Here is a 20,868-nt window from a genome sequence, read left to right on the forward strand (position 1 = left end):
AAAGCAAGATTGAACCCAAAGCTAAGCACTTCTCCCATTGCAAGAAAGATCAATCTAGTAGGCCAAACCAAACTGATAATTCGAAGAGACTTGCAAACATAACAAATCATACATAAAAGAATTCAGAGGAGATTCAAATATTGTTCATAGATAATCTTGATCATAAACCCACAATTCATCGGATCTCGAAAAACACACCGCAAAACGAGTTACATCAAATAGATCTCCCAGAAGATCGAGGAGAACTTTGTATTGAGATCCAAAGTGAGAGAAGAAGCCATCTAGCTAATAACTATGGACCCGAAGGTCTGTGGTAAACTACTCACACATCATCGGAGAGGCTATGGTGTTGATGTAGAAGCCCTCCGTGATCGATTCCCCCTCCGGCGGAGCGCTGGAAAAGGCCCCAAGATGGGATCTCACGGGTACAGAAGGTTGCAGCGGTGGAAATAGGGTTTCGTGGTGCTCTTGGATGTTTTCGGGGTATATGAGTATATATAGGAGGAAGAAGTAGGTCGGTGGAGCTGCGAGGGGCCCACGATGGAGGGGGGCGCACCTCCCTGCCTCGTGGCCTCCTCGCTTCTTTCTTGACGTCCACTCCAAGTCCCCTGGATCACGTTTGTTCCAAAAATAACTCTCCCGAAGGTTTCATTCCGTTTGGACTCCGTTTGATATTCCTTTTCTGCGAAACACTGAAATAGGCAAAAATACAGCAATTTGCACTGGGCCTTCAGTTAGTAGGTTAGTCCCAAAAATAATATAAAAGTGCTTAGTAAATCCCATTAAACATCCAAAATAGGTAATATAATAGCATGGAACAATTTAAAATTATAGATACATTGGAGACGTATCAAGCATCCCCAAGCTTAATTCCTGCTCGTCCTCGAGTAGGTAAATGATAAAAACAGAATTTTTGATGTGGAATGCTACCTAGCATAATTCTCAATGTAATTTCCTTTATCGTGGCATGAATGTTCAGATCCGAAAGATTCAAGATAAAAGTTTAATATTGACATAAAAAAATACTTCAAGCATACTGACAAAGCAATCATGTCTTCTCAAAATAACATGGCCAAAGAAAGTTATCCCTACAAAATCATATAGTCTGGCTATGCTCTATCTTCATCACACGAAGTATTTAAATCATGCACAACCCCGATGACAAGCCAAGCAATTGTTTCATACTTTTGACATTCTCAAACTTTTTCAATCTTCACGCAATACATGAGCGTGAGCCATGGACATACCACTATATGTGGAATAGAATGGTGGTTGTGGAGAAGACAAAAAGGAGAAGATAGTCTCACATCAACTAGGCGTATCAACGGGCTATGGAGATGCCCATCAATAGATATCAATGTGAGTGAGTAGGGATTACCATGCAACGGATGCACTAGAGCTAGATGTATATGAAAGCTCAACAAAAGAAACTAAGTGGGTGTGCATCCAACTCGCTTGCTCACGAAGACCTAGGGCATTTTGAGGAAGCCCATCATTGGAATATACAAGCCAAGTTCTATAATGAAAAATTCCCACTAGTATATGAAAGTGATATCATAGGAGACTCTCTATCATGAAGATCATGGTGCTACTTTGAAGCACAAGTGTGGTAAAAGGATAGTAACATTGTCCCTTCTCTCTTTTTCTCTCATATTTTTATTCGGTCCTTTTTCTCTTTTTTTATGGCCTTTTTTATTTTATTTTTCTGTTTTGTCCGGAGTCTCATCCCGACTTGTGGGGGAATCATAGTCTCCATCATCCTTTCCTCACTTGGGACAATGCTCTAATAATGATGATCGTCACACATTTATTTACTTACAACTCAAGAATTACAACTCAATACTTAGAACAAAATAGGACTCTATGTGAATGCCTCCGGCGGTGTACCGGGATGTGCAATGAATCAAGAGTGACATGGATGAAAGAATTATGAAGGTGACTTTGCCACAAATACGATGTAAACTACATGATCATGCAAAGCAATATGACAATGATGGAATGTGTCATAATAAACGGAACAATGGTAAGTTACACGGGAATATATCTCGGAATGGCTATGGAAATGCCATAATAGGTAGGTATGGTGGCTGTTTTGAGGAAGGTATATGGTGGGTGTATGATGCCGGCGAAAGGTGCGCGGTATTAGAGAGGCTAGCAATGGTGGAAGGGTGAGAGTGTGTATAATCCATGGACTCAACATTAGTCATAAAGAACTCACATACTTATTGCAAAAATCTATTAGTTATCGAAACGAAATACTACGCGCATGCTCCTAGGGGGATAGATTGGTAGGAAAAGACCATCGCTCGTCCCCGACCGCCACTCATAAGGAATACAATCAATAAATAAATCATGCTCCGACTTCATCACATAACCGTTCACCATACGTGCATGCTACGGGAATCACAAACTTTAGAACAAGTATTTCTCAAATCCACAACTACTCAACTATCATGACTCTAATATTACCATCTCCATATCTCAAAACAATCATCAAGTAGCAAACTTCTCATAGTATTCAATGCACTTTTTATGAAAGTTTTTATTATACCAATCCTGGATGCTCATCACATTAGGACTAAATTTATAGCCAAAGCAAATTAACATGCTGTTCTAAAGGACTCTCAAAATAAAAGTGAAGCATGAGAGATCAATAATTTCTATAAAATAAAACCACCACCGTGCTCTAAAAAGATATAAGCGAAGCACTAGAGCAAAATTATCTAGCTCAAAAGATATAAGTGAAGCGCATAGAGTATTCTAATAAATTTTGATTCATGTGTGTCTCTCCCAAAAGGTGTGTACAGCTAGGATGATTGTGGTAAACTAAAAAGCAAAGACTCAAATCATACAAGACGCTCCAAGCAAAACACATATCATGTGGTGAATGATATAGCATCAAGTAAAGTTACCGATGGACGAAGACGAAAGAGGGGATGCCTTCCGGGGCATCCCCAAGCTTAGGCTTTTGGTTGTCCTTGAATTTTACCTTGGGGTGCCTCGGGCATCCCCAAGCTTAGGCTCTTGCCACTCCTTATTCCATAATCCATCAAATCTTTACCCAAAACTTGAAAACTTCACAACACAAAACTCAACAGAAAATCTCATGAGCTCCATTAGCGAAATAAAACAAACCACCACTTTAAGGTACTGTAATGAACTCATTCTTTATTTATATGGGTGTTAAACCTACTGTATTCCAACTTCTCTATGGTTCATAACCTCCGATACTAGCCATAGATTCATCGAAATAAGCAAACAACACGCGAAAAACAGAATAGTCTGTAGTAATCTGTATCAAACGCAAACTTTCTGTAACTCAAAAATTCTACCATAATAGGAAGACCTAGATAATTTGTTTTATGATCTACTGCAATTGGAATCAGTATTTTATCACGTTTTGGTGATTTTTAACAATTGTTTTCGTGAGCAGAAAGTTTCTGATTTTTTCAGCAAGATCAAATTACTATCATCCAAGAAGATCCTATAGGTTTTACTTGGCACAAACACTAATTCAAACATAAAACCACATCTAACCAGAGGCTAGATCAAATATTTATTAATAAATAGAACCAAAAAGCAAGAAACAAAAACAAAATTGGGTTTCCTCCCAACAAGCGCTATCGTTTAACGCCCCTAGCTAGGCATAAAGGCAAGAATAGATCTAGGTATTATCATCTTTGGTATGCAATCCATAAGTGGTTCTCATAATAGATTCATAAGGTAATTTAATTTTCTTCCTAGGAAAGTGTTCCATGCCTTTCCTTAAGGAAATTGAAATCTAATATTCCCTTCCTTCATATCAATAATTGCACCAATCGTTTGAAGGAAAGGTCTACCAAGAATAATAGGACATGTAGGATTGCAATCTATGTCAAGAACAATGAAATCCACAGGCACATAATTCCTATTTGCAACAATAAGAACATCATTAATTCTTCCCATAGGTTTCTTAATGGTGGAATCCGCAAGGTGCAAATTTAAAGAACAATCATCAAATTCACGGAAACCTAATATATCACACAAAGTTTTTGGAATCGTGGAAAAACTAGCACCCAAATCACACAAAGCATAGCATTCATGATCTTTAATTTTAATTTTAATAGTAGGTTCCCATTCATCATAAAGTTTTCTAGGGATAGAAACTTCTAATTCAAGCTTTTCTTCATAAGATTGCATTAAAGCATCAACGATATGTTTAGTAAAAGCTTTATTTTGACTATAAGCATGAGGAGAATTTAGCACGGATTGCAACAAGGAAATACAATCTATTAAAGAACAATTATCATAATTAAATTCCTTGAAATCCAAAATAGTGGGTTCATTGCTATGTAAAGTTTTGACCTCTTCAATCCCACTTTTACCAATTTTTGCATCAGGATCTAAAAACTCCGAATCATTGGGACGCCTTATAACTAAAGTTGACTAATCTCCAGTCCCATCATTATCAAGATTCATATTGTAAAACAAAGATTTAATAGGAGACACATCAATCACTTTTAGATCTTCATCCCTATTATCATGAAACTAGAACACGCTTTTACAAAGCAATCTTTTTTTGCACGCATCCTAGTGGTTCTTTCTTTGCACTCATCAATGGAAATTCTCATAGCTTTGAGAGACTCATTGATATCATGCTTAGGTGGAATAGATCTAAGTTTGAAGGAATCAACATCAAGAGAAATTCTATCCATGTTCCTAGCCAACTCATCAATGTTAGGCAATTTTTCTTCAAGCATAGCATTGAAATTCTTTTGAGAATTCATAAATTCTTTAACACTAGTCTCAAAATCAGAGGGCATTTTATTAAAATTTCCATAGGAGTTGTTGTAGGAATTACCATAATTATTAGAGGAATTACTAGGAAACGACCTAGGATTAAAGTTTCCTCTATACTCGTTGTTACCAAAATTGTTGCTACCAACAAAATTCACATCCATAGATTCATTATTATTCTCAATCAAAGTGGACAAAGGCATATCATTAGGATCAGAAGGAATACTCTTATTAGCAAACAATTTCATAAGTTCATCCATCTTTCCACTCAAAACATTAATCTCTTCAATCGCATGAACCTTTTTACTAGTAGATCTTTCGGTGTGCCATTGAGAATAATTAACCATAATATTATCTAGGAGTTTAGTGGCTTATCCTAAAGTGATTTCCATAAAAGTGCCTCCTGCGGCCGAATCTAAAAGATTTCTAGAAGCAAAATTCAATCCAGCATAAATTTTTTGTATGATCATTCATAGATTCAAACCATGAGTTGGGCAATTATGTATCATTAATTTCATCCTCTCCCAAGCTCGTGCAACATGTCCATGATCAAGTTGCTTAAAATTCATAATATCATTTCTAAGAGAGATGATCTTAGCGGGAGGAAAATACTTAGAGATAAAAGCATCTTTCCACTTATTCCAATAATCAATACTATTTTTAGGCAAAGACGAAAACCAAGTTTTAGCACGATCTCTTAGCGAAAAAGGAAATAGCTTCAATTTAACAATATCATTATCCACGTCTTTCTTCTTTTGCATATCACACAAATAAACAAAATTGTTTAGATGAGTAGCGACATCTTCACTAGGAAGGCCAGAGAATTGATCTTTCATGACAAGATTCAGCAAAGCACCATTAATCTCACAAGATTCAGCATCGGTAATAGGAGCAATCGGAGTGCTAAGAAAATCATTGTTGTTGGTATTGGAAAAGTCACACAATTTAGTATTGTCTTGAGCCATCGTGACAAATAATCCAACACACCGGCACACAAAGAGCAAGCGAAAAAAGGGGCGAAGGGGAAAAGAGGGCGAATAAAACGGCAAAGGCGAAGTGGGGGAGAGGAAAATGAGAGGCAAATGGCAAATAATGTAATGCGAGGGATAAGAGTTTGTGTCGGGGAAACGACACCTATGGGATCACTGGGATCCCTTCTATGGTTGGCGGGTGCGGGGTTGTGCAAAGAGTGGGTCTAACAGGAAGCACAAAGATCGTTTACCCAGGTTCGGTCCACGAGGATGCGTAAAACCCTAGTCCTGCTTTGGTGTTTGTATTTGAGTGTTCTTGAGTTCTTGAGCTAGCTATGGGGTGTGACTTGCCCAAAAGATCTGAATCCTTCTCCTGGTCGCCTCGGGCCTCCTTTTATAGGAAAAAGGGGTTGCCACAGTGGCACACAGGAGGTGGAAAGGTCTACAGTGGATGAGCCTATCCTCTGGCACCGTTGGACAAACGCATTTAATGCGCTGCCGACGTGCCCCTCTCGCTTTATCAGGAACGGCAAGGAAGCTCGTCCCAGCTGTCGCCGCCTCGCCTGGCTTCGATACGCGTCCGAGCTGACGAGGCGTCGTAGCGCCACGTTGGCTCGCTACTGGGCTGGTGTGGTGGTGGAGCCTTCACGAAGATCTGCATGTCACCACGCAGGTGCTTGCTGAGTCGGTCGTGGAGGCCGTTCGTCACCACGCAGGTGCTTGCTCAGCTGGTTGAGCTAGCAGCTGCATGGGGACGGCGGTGGAGCCTTGGCAGACGCGGGCCCTGCGGCTGCCTCGTAGGTGTCTCCGGCAAGGGCCTCGCCGGGGCCTCGGCAAGGGTCTTGCCGTGGCATTGTGGTCTTCCCCGGCAAGCATCTTGTGGGGGTCTCGTGGATTTCCTCGGCTAGGATCCCGCCAAGGATTGTCGTCTTCTGGTCCTCATCTAATCTCCTATGTTTATGATCTTGACAAAGATCTGCATGCCACCACGGAGGTGCCTCCCGAGCCTAGGTTCCAATGCAGTTGTTGGCGGCGTTGGAACCCTCGGGCTCAAGGGTGGCTCGCTCTGCTGGTGTTGGGCAAGCTGCCCCGGCAAGGCTCTTGCCGGGTGAGTTCACCTTGCCCCTTTGCTCTTTTGTGGTCTCTGGTTTTGGTGTTTCCTCTGGTCGCCTTGTGCCTTCGGCTCCCCTTCCCTGCCCTGCTTAGTGTGGCCGTGGGCGTGGCTCCAACTGTCCATGCACAAGTAAAGGGGTCAAAAGGAGAGCCCCTACTTTTGTACACCGACAGTTTGTGATGGGTACTTGGTATGTCTTGACTTGACTTGACTTGGCGTAGATCTCCCCGGCAACGGCGCCAGAAATCCTTCTTGCTACCACTAGAGCACTGTGTTGGTTTTTCCCTTGAAGAGGAAAGGGTGATGCAGCAAAGTAGCATAAGTATTTCCCTCAGTTTTTGAGAACCAAGGTATCAATCCAGTAGGAGACTACACACAAGTTGCCTCGTACCTACACAAACAAATAAGAACCTTTCAACCAACGCGTTAAGGGGTTGTCAATCCCTTCAAGGCCACTTGCAAAAGTGAGATCTGATAGAGATAATAAGATAAATATTTTTGGTATTTTCTATGATATAGATTGAAAGTAAAGATTGCAAAGTAAAATATATTGGAAACTTATATGATGGAGAATAGACCCGGGGGCCATAGGTTTCACTAGTGGCTTCTCTCAAGATAGCATAAGTATTACGGTGGGTGAACAAATTACTGTCGAGCAATTGATAGAAAAGTGCATAATTATGAGAATATCTAGGAATGATCATGTATATAGGCATCACGTCCGCGACAAGTAGACTGAATCGATTCTGCATCTACTACTATTACTCCACACATCAACCGCTATCCAGCATGCATCTAGAGTATTAAGTTCATAAGAACAGAGTAACACATTAGGCAAGATGACATGATGTAGAGGGATAAACTCAAGCAATATGATATAAACCCCATCTTTTTATCCTCGATGGCAACAATACAATACGTGTCGTTTCCCTTTTTGTCACTGGGATTGAGCAACGCAGGATTGAACCCAAAGCTAAGCACTTCTCCCATTGCAAGAAAGATCAATCTAGTAGGCCAAACCAAACTGATAATTCGAAGAGACTTGCAAAGATAACAAATCATACATAAAAGAATTCAGAGGAGATTCAAATATTGTTCATAGATAATCTTGATCATAAACCCACAATTCATCGGATCTTGAAAAACACACCGCAAAACGAGTTACATCAAATAGATCTCCAAGAAGATCGAGAACTTTGTATTGAGATCCAAAGAGAGAGAAGAAGCCATCTAGCTAATAACTATGGACCCGAAGGTCTGTGGTAAACTACTCACACATCATCGGAGAGGCTATGGTGTTGATGTAGAAGCCCTCTGTGATCGATTCCCCCTCTGGCCGAGCGCCGGAAAAGGCCCCAAGATGGGATCTCACGGGTACAGAAGGTTGCGGCGGTGGAAATAGGGTTTCGTGGTGCTCTTGGATGTTTTCGGGGTATATGAGTATATATAGGAGGAAGAAGTAGGTCAGTGGTGCTGCGAGGGGCCCACGAGGGTGGGGGCGCGCCCAGGGGGGCAGGCGCGCCTCCCTGCCTCGTGGCCTCCTCGCTTCTTTCTCGACGTCCACTCCAAGTCCCCTGGGTCAAGTTTGTTCCAAAAATAACTCTCCCGAAGGTTTCGTTTCGTTTGGACTCCGTTTGATATTCCTTTTCTAGGAAACACTGAAATAGGCAAAAAAACAACTATTTGCACTGGGCCTTCGGTTGATAGCTTAGTCCCAAATATAATATAAAAGTGCTTAGTAAAGCCCATTAAACATCCAAAACAGATAATATAATAGCATGGAACAATAAAAAATTATAGATACGTTGGAGACGTATCATCCCGCCGCGCGCGCTCTGCTCTCGCGTCCCTCCGGGTGCTCTGCCCTCGTCCCTCCATGTGCCCTGCCAGTGTTTGGGGCCGGCGCATGATCACGCACGTTCGTGTGCAAGCGGTTGCGCCGGGCGCGGCGGGACGATGCAGTTTCCCACTACAAGAACGGCCATGCGGACACACTGAGAATCCACGCCGTGTGGCCCCTTTTATTCCTGCAACCATTTACCTTCATCTCTCGTCTCATACGACACAATAAGCACACCCACGAGGACACATACAGAGAGGACATCCAGCGGTTCCAATGGCGCTCCCCGTGGCTCCAATGGCGCTCCGAGCGGCAGACGACGACAACGGCGGGCAGTTCACCACGCATAACGTAGTGGACACCCACGTGATGGGGAAGGCCCTCTCGGTGGTGTACATGAACGATCCGGTCTCGGTGGAGAGCTCCATCCAAACTATGGAGCAGTTCCTTGCTGAGGACATGTACCGAGTGGTTGGCTTCGACCTTGAGTACACCATCGGTCGTGCCGGGCACGATCAGAAGGTTGCCATCGCCTAGTTGTGTGTGCGACATGATGTCCTCGTCTACCACTACCACCTTGCCACAGGGCCTTGCGAGCGTTTCTCCAAGTTTATCAACAGCTCCGACTACAGTTTCGCTACGTTGGACACCACCAATGATCTAAAAGCTCTCAAGGTTTTGGACTTGAAATGCCCGAATCTTGTCAACATCCAGCACCACTACAAGGTCTGGGGCAGCGACAAAAGCAAATTGAACTCCCTGGTTAACCTCGCCTCGGCTATCATCGACCCCTACTATGCGAAGATGAAGGAAGAGAGCAATAAGGATAAGAACGCCTGGCACAGTGTGTGGCATGAGAGAATGGATGAACAACATGTCAAGTACGCGGCCATGGACGCGTACACAAGCTACGAGATGTACAGCCGGATGATTGACATGAGGAACTGTCTTCTTCCTGACCCAGACGAGGGATCGAGCCACATAGCAGTGGCGGGAGCGTCACAAGAAGTAGATGACTAGACGATTGTTTATTGAGGTGTGTGCGAATGATCTGTATAGTCAGTTATGTAATTGGATGTTTATTTCATATATATATATATACATGTTATTCTACTGTATACAGAGCAATTCACACAGCTTATTAGCAGCAATCGTCTGTGTTATTATTGGTCTTCGCACACATTTCTGATTATGAACCTATTTGCCGCGTACCACATACATCTTGTTCAGTTGAACCGTTTCCATTTTGTTGCCTAATCACACACAGTTCATCCCAGTGAACCGTATGCTGTATATCGCACACGCCTTCATTTGGCTGCCCGTTTCTTTTGTTCCTCCTCATCCCAAATAGTTAATTGAGCTGAACCGTATGCCCTGCATCTCACACGCAACTAAATTCTGAACCATGTTTGCTGCATCTGTCATCGCAAACGTTTTGCACCTTTTTTCACGGTTTTTTACACCACTATTTGTGATTATGGCATTGCACACAGTTTCGTCGAAGGGTCTCTGATCGTAGTGTCGCGTTTGGACCATCCTGCAGTAGTGATACATCACATATATAATTCATCACATCCTTTTGGCCATATCACATCACATAACATACCCTGCAAAAACAAGTTAGACGTCCTCTAATTGTTGTTGCATGTTTTACGTGGCTGCTATGGGTTTCAAGCAAGAACATTTCTTACCTACACAAAATCCACAACAGTGATATGCCAATTTCTATTTACCCTTCATAAGGACCCTCTTCATCGAATCCGATCCGACTAAAGTGGGAGAGACAGACACCCGCTAGCCACCTTATGCAACAAGTGCATGTCAGTCGGTGGAACCTGTCTCACGTAAGCGTATGTGTACGGTCGGTCCGGGCCGCTTCATCCCATAATGCCGCTGAATCAAGATAGGACTAGTAACGACAAGCAAATTGTCCAAATCATCGCCCACAACTACTTGTGTTCTACTCGTGCATAGAATCTACGCATATACCTAGCTCTGATACCACTGTTGGGTAATGTAGTAATAAAAAAATTCCTACGTGTCACCAAGATCAATCTAGGAGATGATACCAACGAGAGAGAGGGAGTGCATCTTCATACCCTTGAAGATCGCTAAGCGGAAGCATTACAAGAACGCGGTTGATGGAGTCGTACTCGCGACGATTCAAATCACGGAAGATCCGATCCAAGCGCTGAACGGACGGCGCCTCCGCGTTCAACACACGTACAGCCCGGGGACGTCTCCTCCTTCTTGATCCAGCAAGGGGAGAGCAGAAGTTGAGGGAGAACTCTGGCATCACGACGGCGTGGTGGTGGTGGAGCTTGTCGTTCTTCCGCAGAGCTTTGCGAAGCACTATGGAGGAGGAGGTGTAGGAAGGGGTAGGGCTGCGCCAGGGGAAGGGGTCCAGCTCCCATGCACCTCCTGTCGGAGTAAATGGCCACGGGTAGCCTAACCTACTCCCCCTGGCTCTTTGAAAAATTATCGGGCCATTCAAGCCTTCAAGCATACAAAGCATATGGCCGCCTTCCCCCGGCCGGCTATCCCCAGGGCTGACTTCCAGAAGCCGGCCATGAGGAAAGCCGACTCCCAGAAGCCGGCCATGAAGAAAGCCGACTCCCAGAAGCCGCCATGAAGAAACCCGGCTCCCCGAAGCCGGCCAAGACTGCACCCACTAAAGACTGTACCCACATAACGGCGATAGGATGGGGCGTGGCCGCAGTACAGCCCACTGCCCCTGAATCCTGGAACAGGCATGGCTACAGGGCGCCGTACGGGCCAGCCATCCCCCGTCCGGCGTGGCACTGTAGCCGTGTTGACCTCGATGTCACCCACGACAGGCGCCAGTACGGCCCGTAGGCGGCGGGCCCCTTTTGCCAGAGAGACATCCGAAGGCGGCCTGGCCTCCTCTAGTCGGCCAGGAGTGTGGCCGGCTCCTAACAGCCGGCTACCTCCCTCCCTCGAAACATGTGCCTCATTAAGGAGACAAGACGAGGTAAGGCTACAGTGAGAGCCCGCAAGGCGGCGGCGCTGTAGCCTCGTCATTAGAGGCGGGGCAACAGTAACCAGCCGCCGACAAAGCCCCCAAGCGGTGGGGCCGGCCTGTCGGCCAAGAGGCCGGCAGCCGGCGGGACCCACCAGTCGGCGGGCCCCAATGACCGGCGGAGAAGCCGGCGTGCATAGACGCTGACGGCTGGGACCAGTGCCCATCCGGATTACCATTGTACCCCTAGGGGTAGGCCTATATAAACCCCCCGGGACACCCATGCAAAGGGTTGATCTAAGAGAATTCCACACACCACATAGAGGGAAAAGGAGAGCTAGCCTTGCCCTTCTTCTTCCTAAAGCCAAACAGCTCAAGGAGCGCTTGTAGCTACTTGTATTGGTCTAGTGATCATGCGGAGACCCCGCAGAGCAGGACTAGGGGTGTTATCTCCACGGAGAGCCCCGAACCTGGGTAAGATTCGCCGGCGTGCATGTCTTCGCCTCATCCCGTTTCCAGGCACCGGCGACGTTTTACTGGCTCCCACTATGATAAGCCATCCGTTGGCATATGTCGCACCTACCACCCGACACCTCCCCACTATATATAGGGGTGGAGGGGGCTGATTTCTTGCCCTCCAAGTCCATTGGGGCATTGGCAAAGGTGGGAGGAAAGAAATCCCATCCTTTCCCTTCTCCACCGATTGTTATCCCCCCTTTTAGGGATCTTGATCATATCCCTTTGGGATATGATCTTATTCCTTCTAAGGGGGATCTTGGTGCGCCTTGAGCAGGGGTGTGGGGCTTTGCCCCCACTACCCACGTTCATGTGGGTCCCCCCATGCAGGTGGGCCCCACTCCAGAACCTTCTAGAACCTTCCTGGTACAATACCGAAAAATCCCGAACATTTTCGATGGCCAAAATAGGACTTCCCATATATAAATCTTTACCTTCGGACCATTCTGAAACTCCTCGTGACGTCCGGGATCGCAATGCACATGATGACATGATATGAGATGCGTGACATGAACAAAATGCAAAACGAAAAACAAAACCCGACCACGAAGGGAATATCATAGCACATAGCCGAAAATGGCAAGAGTTGGAGTTACGAATATGGAAAGTTACATCCGGGGTGTTACATAGACGCTGACGGCTGGGACCCGCGCCCAGCCGGAGTACCATTGTACCCCTGGGGGTAGGCCTATATAAACCCCCCGGGACACCCATGCAAAGGGTTGATCTAAGAGAATTCCACACACCACATAGAGGGAAAAGGAGAGCTAGCCTTGCCCTTCTTCTTCCTCTAGCCAAACAGCTCAAGGAGCGCTTGTTGCTACTTGTATTGGTCTAGTGATCATGCGGAGACCCCGCAGAGCAGGACTAGGGGTGTTATCTCCACGGAGAGCCCCGAACCTGGGTAAGATTCGCCGGCGTGCATGTCTTCGCCACATCCCGTTTCCAGGCACCGGCGACGTTTTACTGGCTCCCACTATGATAAGCCATCCGTTGGCATATGTCGCACCTACCACCCGACATTTGGCGCCCACCGTGGGGCGAGGTGCACCGTCGTCCGGAGACCTGTTCTGGACGGGAACCCTTTTCCTCCCGCGCGAGCGCAGCCAGCCTGCTGCGCCCGATGGCGCTTGCCCGGACACGCTGCTAGGCGTCGACGACGCCTGTGCAGCAAGCTGCCTCGCCGATCTTCTTGGCGAGACTCGCATCTCCGATGAGCCCGCGTCCGACGCGGGCACGGACTGCCCCGAGATCCGCCTCATCAGCCTCCTTGACCAGCCTCATGTCTCCAGCGAGCTTGCTGTGGACTTGGAGTCGGTTGGCTCCACCGACCCGATGCTTGTCGACTCCGACACGGCATCGCTCGATGCCTACCCCTCCGATGTGGTAGTCTTCGACGACCCTCTCCCTCGAGCTGACAGCGACAGCAACGCTTTCACTGAGGTGCTGGTCATCAGCCACGTCGCTGACTCGGGCAAGAACGCCCATGACGCCCTACAAGCGGCGATGCACGACTTATCCGTCCCCATCCCGGCTGACGCCGACGCCGAGACCCTGGAGGCACACTGCTTCGCCCTCATCGCAGAGGGCCAGAAGATAGCCTCCATGAGACGCCTCACTGAGGCTCACCGGCGCGAAGTCGACCATGCCGCCTTTGGTACGCCGCCGATGGCGGGCCGAGCCGAGCCGGTCTCGTCAAGAAGCACGGCGCGGCCATCGCCAGCATGCTGGGGGCAGACCGCCCCGTCTACGCCACACCACTCGAGAATCTCCGAGCCGCTCAGGCGGCCGCAGAAGAGCTGAATGGGCTGGGGGCCGATGGGCTCCCCTACATGACAAGGTGCATCCAGCAGTTGATCAACGCGGCCACAGAACGGCATGAAGCCGGCGCCCACGCTGAGAGTCCTCCCCCACGCCGAGAGCACGCCACGACATCCCGGTCACCGACCGCGAGCAGCGCCCGCGCAAGGAAAGACAAGGAGCCGGCTGCTAGCCGCAGCCTGACTCGAATCACCATCGAGCACGACGCGGAAGGCCGCCCTCGGGCGGTGGAGCGCCAAGGCAATCCGCCTCCTCCCCCACCTCGTGGGGAGAGACATCCCACCCCGCCGCCTGTCACACATCCGACTCTCGGTGGCCGACTGGGCCATCGCGAAGGAGTCGGCGAGAACGACGCCCGCCACCGGATCGACCGCGTAGCTCGATCCCTGGCGCTAGAAGAAGAAGACGATGTCGGCCCGCCATGCTTTGGCCCCCGCATCTGCGATGAGCCCTTCCCCAAAGGGTTCTCGCTCCCCAGTGACATGCCCAAGTACAACGACTCTGTGAAGCCGGAAGATTGGCTCATCGACTACTCTACCGCTGTCAGCATAGCGAACGGCAACAGGCGCGTAGCCGTGAAGTACGTCCCTCTCATGATGCAAGGCACGTCGCGCACCTGGCTCAACAGCCTCAAGCCCTTCAGCGTCAATAGCTGGCTGGACTTCACGGAAGTCTTCGTCCGCAACTTCACCAGCACGTACAAGCGGCCTCCCAAGCCCCGCCAGCTCTCCTTATGCATCCAAGGGCCCAGTGAGTCGACCCGCGACTACCTCACGCGGTGGGCCGAGCTCCGCAACTCCTGCGAGGGGGTGCACGAGGTTCAAGCCATCGAATACTTCACCGCCGGGTGCCGAGAGGGCACCCTCATCAAGCACCGACTCCTCTGCGACGAGCCGGCTACCCTCGACGAGCTGCTCCTAAGACGCCGGCTGGCGACCCCAATCGGCGCCCCTACCAGAACGACCACAAGCGCAAGGCCCCTATGCCGCCTTCCACCAGCCGGCAGGTGGCCACGGTCGAAGATGAGCAGCCCGAAGAGCGGCCCGCTCCCAAGAAGAAGGGTGGTAGGCCGGCTTAGCAGCCAGCCTTGTCCTACGAGCAGACTCTCGATGCCCCCTGCAAGTTCCACAGCGGCGGGAAGCCGTCCAACCACACGACCCGAAAGTGCCACTGGCTCACCCGGATCTCCAAGGGCGAGGGGCTGGTGCCGCCTCCGCCTCCCGGCCCGCCGCCTCCAGCCCCCCAGCAGCCGGCTGCTCGACCAGCAATCGTAGCCATCCAAGATGAGTTCCCTGATGAACACGCCGCCTACGTTGTCTTCACAAGCCAGGTCGAAGACAAGTGCAGCCGGCGCCGACAGCACCAAGAGGTCAACGCAGTCGCCTCCAGCAACCCCGAGTTCATGCATTGGTCCGAAAGGCCTATCAACTGGAGCCGGGCCGACCACCCAGAGGTGATGCTGTCCCCTGGCTCCTACGCATTGGTGCTGGATGTCACCCTCGCAACGGAGAGGCGGGTTGCCCGATTCTCCCGCGTTCTGATTGATGGCGGAAGCAGTATCAACATACTGTACTGCGATACCATGGAGAAGTTGAACCTCAAGGCGAAGCAGCTCATGCCAAGCCGGACCGTGTTCCATGGCATCGTACCCGGCCTGTCCTGTTCCCCGATCGGCAAGATCAAGATGGACGTTCTCTTCGGAGACAAGGATCACTTTCGCCGAGAAGCCATCTGGTTCGAGGTAGTGGATCTGGAAAGCCCTTACCACGCCTTGCTTGGCCGGCCTGCTCTGGCCAAGTTCATGGTTGTGCCCCACTACGCCTACCTGAAGATGAAGATGCCGAGCTCGAAGGGGATCATCACTGTAGCCGGCGACTACAAGAAGTCCATCGAGTGCGCTATAGCCAGCAGCCGGCTGGCCGAGTCACTCGTAGTGGCAGAAGAGAAGAAGATGCTGGAGCGAGTCGTGGCCATGGCCGGCAAGCAGCCGGCCTTGTTCCCCAACCCCAAGAAATATGATGCGCAGGGCTCCTTTCAGCCGGCCAAGGAGACGAAGAAGATACCTCTGGACCCGGAGAACCCGGAGAGGTTTGCAGTCATTGGTGCAAACCTGGACAGCAAATAGGAAGGCGAGCTCATGGACTTCCTCTGTGAGAATCGAGACATCTTTGCATGGTCCCCAAAGAACATGCCGGGTGTTCCGAAGGATTTCGCCGAGCACAAGTTACACGTCCGAGCGGAAGCGAAGCCGGTCAAGCAGCCTCTCCGCCGACTGTCAGAAGAGAAAAGAAGAATCGTAGGAGAAGAGATAGCCCGGCTACTTGCCGCCGGCTTTATTATGGAAGTGTTTTTCCCAGAGTGGCTTGCCAACCCAGTCTTGGTGTTGAAGAAGAACAACAAATGGCGTATGTGTATAGACTACACCAGCCTCAACAAGGCCTGCCCCAAAGATCCGTTTGCTCTACCACAGATTGACCAAGTGATAGACTCCACAGCCGGATGCGAGCTGTTGAGTTTCTTGGATGCCTACTCAGGATACCACCAGATTAAGTTAGACCCAGCAGACCGCCTGAAGACCGCCTTCATCACACCATTCGGAGCTTTCTGTTACCTGACTATGACATTCGGCTTGAGGAATGCCGGTGCCACTTTTCAGCGTTGCATGCAGAAATGCCTCCTCAAGCAACTCAGCAGAAATGCCCACGTCTACGTAGACGATATCGTGGTGAAGACAGAGAAGCGCGGCACCCTGCTGGAAGACCTCAAAGAAACATTTGCCAACTTGCGCCGATTCCAGATCAAGCTTAACCCCGAGAAATGCGTGTTCGGAGTACCAGCCGGCCAGCTTCTAGGCTTTCTGGTCTCCGAACGCGGCATTGAGTGCAACCCGGCGAAGATCAAAGCCATTGAAAGAATGGAGATTCCCACCAAGTTGCGAGACGTGCAGAAGTTCACTGGGTGTCTGGCCTCCCTAAACCGCTTTATCAGCCGGCTAGGAGAGAAGGCTCTCCCCCTGTACCGACTCATGAAGAAATCCACTCATTTCGAGTGGAATGACCAAGCAGACCAAGCCTTCCATGAGTTGAAGAAGATGCTGACCACTCCACCTGTCCTGGCGACGCCGACTGAGAAGGAGCCCATGCTCCTCTACATTGCCGCAACTAGCCGAGTGGTCAGTACAGTCATCGTAGTTCAGCGCCCAGAAGAAGGCCGAGCCCAGCTAGTCCAGAGGCCGGTGTATTATCTAAGCGAAGTACTGTCCAGCTCAAAGCAAAACTACCCACACTAGCAGAAGATGTGCTATGGAGTGTACTTCGCCGCCAAGAAGCTGAAGCCCTACTTTCAAGAGCATCCCATCACGGTCGTATGCACCACCCCGCTTGCCGAGATCATAGGCAGCCGGGATGCATCTGGGCAGGTGGCTAAATGGGCCATTGCGCTGGCACCTTACACAATCTTCTACCAGCCCCGCACCGCCATCAAGTCCCAAGCATTGGCCGACTTCCTCGTCGACTGGGCCAAGACCCAGTACCTACCACCGGTTCCTGACTCTACTCATTGGCGGATGCACTTCGACGGGTCCAAGATGCGCACCGGCTTGGGAGCCAGCATCGTCCTCACCTCTCCCAAAGGCGACAAGCTCAGATACACGCTGCAAATCCACTTTGCCGCCTCCAACAACGTGGCTGAATACAAGGCGCTCATACACGGGCTCCGGCTAGCCAAAGAGCTGGGCATACGCCGGATCCTGTGTTATGGCGACTCCGACTTGGTGGTCCAGCAGTCATCTGGCGACTGGGACGCCAAGGATGCAAACATGGAAAGCTATCGATTCCCCGTCCAGCAGATCAGTGGGTACTTCGAAGGGTGCGAGTTCCTTCATGTACCACGGGCCGACAACGACCAAGCAGATGCCCTGGCACGAATCGGCTCCACCCGACAGGCTATACCAACCGGTGTCTCTCTCCAGCGCCTCCTCAAACCGTCTATCAAGCCGTCTCCAGAGTCGGACTCTATCTTCATACCGTCCGCCCCCGATGCAGCCGGACCCGACTGGAGGAACCCAGCAGGCGGCTCGGGGACTTCGACAAGCGGCCCGGGGACTGCCGTAGTCGCACCCGGCTCGGGGACTTCAGAACCCGGCCCGGGGACAGCAGCAGTCGGCACGGGGACTGCAGCGACACAAGAAGCGGTGGCCGACTCCAACTCTCCACCACCCAACCCACCCACCCGAGTCACAGTGGCCGTACTAACAGTAGAAGAAGTCACAGCTCCATCATGGGCCCAGCCCATCCTCAACTTCCTAGTCAACAGAGAGCTGCCGACTAATGAGATCTCGGCAAGACTAGTGCAACGCCGAGCCGGATTATATGCTATAATAAACAGAGACCTTTTCAAGCGCAGCGTCACTGGAGTCTTCCAGCGCTGCGTCGAGCTAGAGAAGGGTGTAGCAATCCTCAAGGATATCCACCAAGGCGAATGCGGCCACCACACAGCCTCAAGATCACTTGTGGCCAAAGCTTTCCGCCATGGTTTCTTCTGGCCGACTGCTTTGGAAGATGCCAAAGAGATAGTCAAATGCTGCAAAGGATGCCAAATCTTCAGTTCCAAGCAACACCTGCCAGCTTCTGCACTCAAGACCATCCCCCTCACCTGGCCCTTTGCCGTCTGGGGGCTGGACATGGTGGGCCCATTCAAGACAGCCTGCGGCGGCTTGACACATCTGCTTGTCGCCGTGGACAAATTTACCAAGTGGATCGAAGTGAAGCCGATCAAGAAGCTAAACGGGCCGACTGCCGTGACATTCATTGCCGACATCACTACTCGATATGGTGTGCCGCATAGCATCATCACCGACAATGGCACAAATTTTTCCAAGGGAGCCCTGGCACGTTTCTGCGTGACACAGGGCATCCGACTAGACTTAGCGTCCGTTGCCCACCCGCAGTCAAATGGCCAGGTCGAGCGAGCAAACGGCCTCATCCTTTCCGGCATCAAGCCCCGACTGGTCGTACCACTAGAGCGCTCGGCCGGCTGCTGGCTCGACGAGCTGCCGGCTGTCCTCTGGAGTCTGCGTACTTCCCCAAACAAGTCAACCGGCTTCACTCCGTTCTTCCTTGTGTATGGTGCCGAGGCTGTCATCCCAACTGACATCGAGTTCGACTCACCTCGGGTCACCATGTACACGGAGGCGGAGGCCAAGGAAGCACGAGAAGACGGCGTCGACCTGCTGGAAGAAGGCCGGCTGTTAGCACTCAGCCGGTCCGCCATCTACCAGCAGGGTTTGCGCTGTTACCACAACCGAAAGGTCAGGCCAAGATCCTTCCAAGATGGCGACCTTGTGCTCTGGCTGATCTAGCGAACAGCCGGCCAGCACAAGCTCTCGGCCCCTTGGGAATGTCCTTTCATCGTCAGCAAAGCACTAGGCAACGACTCCTACTACCTGATCGACGCACAGAAGCCAAGAGCATGCAAGAGGGATGATTCCGGCAAGGAGTCGGAACAACCATGGAACGCAAACCTCCTGAGAAGATTTTACAGTTGAAAGCAGTATGTGTCATGCTACCGTTTTTATATTAAATATGAGACAAACGGGCACCCCGAGGCGCACTCGGGGACTGCCCTCCTTTATCTATGAATGACGAGTGTCATACTCATGAATGTATTATTACATTTGATTTCCTATCTGGCACCGGGTTCGACAAGTAGGCCCGGTGACTGGCCGCCTTAAGTTATATTAGAAGTTCTACCTGAAGTCAGACAAGTAGTGTGCCGGCACCCGAGCCCTCTCTTGTCGAAAGTCGCAGCTTGAAGAACCGACTGTCCGACTGGCAAGAGCCAAAGGCAGAAAGGATGCCCACACGAAAAACGGCTAAGGACTAGCAAACTTATATAACGCAAAGAAGGCTTCCAACCACGCCTACCGGCTGTCAAAACAGCCGGCTGGCCGGCCTCCCAGTCACTTCACTATAATCCAACAAAGCTAAAGTACTTGCCCTCCCAACTGGCCAAGCACTTCTCCAGCCACAGATTGCAGAGCAGCTGTCCGGCTGGGAAGGCGGCAACCAAGGGAGGGCGGCAAAGGAAACAGCCGAAGGATGAAAAGCAAAGAACAAGGGAAAGCCAAACGCATGCATAATTATATTTACACATAAGGCCCCCAACAGGCCGGCAGTCAATATAGTTCGAATACACCCCCAGTGGGTGAAATTGTGCAAACTTAACAAAATACTGTTCCAAGAGTGGTAAAACAGGAAAGTAGAGGCAGCAGACTAGACTAAGGGCGCAGCAGGAGAGTCAGGCTGGTCGGTGGAGACGGCGCCGCCGGCTGGAGGAGTGGCCGACTGGCGGGTCTCGGCTTGATCATCGCAGGTTGCAGGCGGTGCACCCACGCGTGCCTTGTTGCTGGAGGCACGGTCAAGCTGAGGCTGACCGGCCGCTCCACCATCTGGCACGGCGTCTTCACCCTCCTCCTCCTCCTTGCCCTCATCGCTGGAGTCGATCTCCTCCGCCGAGTCCTCGCCATCTGCCGGGTTCAGCCTGAACCACTCTTCCGGCTGCGCAACGCCGTTGTCGTCCACCTCAGGGGCGAAGGCGCTGGTGTCGGTGTAGTTGGCAATCGCCGAAGCCCGCTGGATAATAGCCGGCCGCGCCGGCTCCAGCTCCGTGTCAGCCTCCTGCCGCCAGGTGGCCAGCTGGTCCAGACTCAGCTTGGGATACCAGGCCTTGACGAACTCCAGCGCCCACCTGGCGCCGGACCGAGCCGCCGAAGCGGCCGACCGCCACCTCCAGCCAGTTGGCAGTCCGACTGGGGGTGCGGGGAATCACCTCACCAGGCCAAAGAGCGGTC

Source organism: Triticum aestivum, chromosome 3D, assembly GCF_018294505.1.
Source record: "Triticum aestivum cultivar Chinese Spring chromosome 3D, IWGSC CS RefSeq v2.1, whole genome shotgun sequence".
Taxonomy (NCBI): Eukaryota; Viridiplantae; Streptophyta; class Magnoliopsida; order Poales; family Poaceae; genus Triticum; species Triticum aestivum.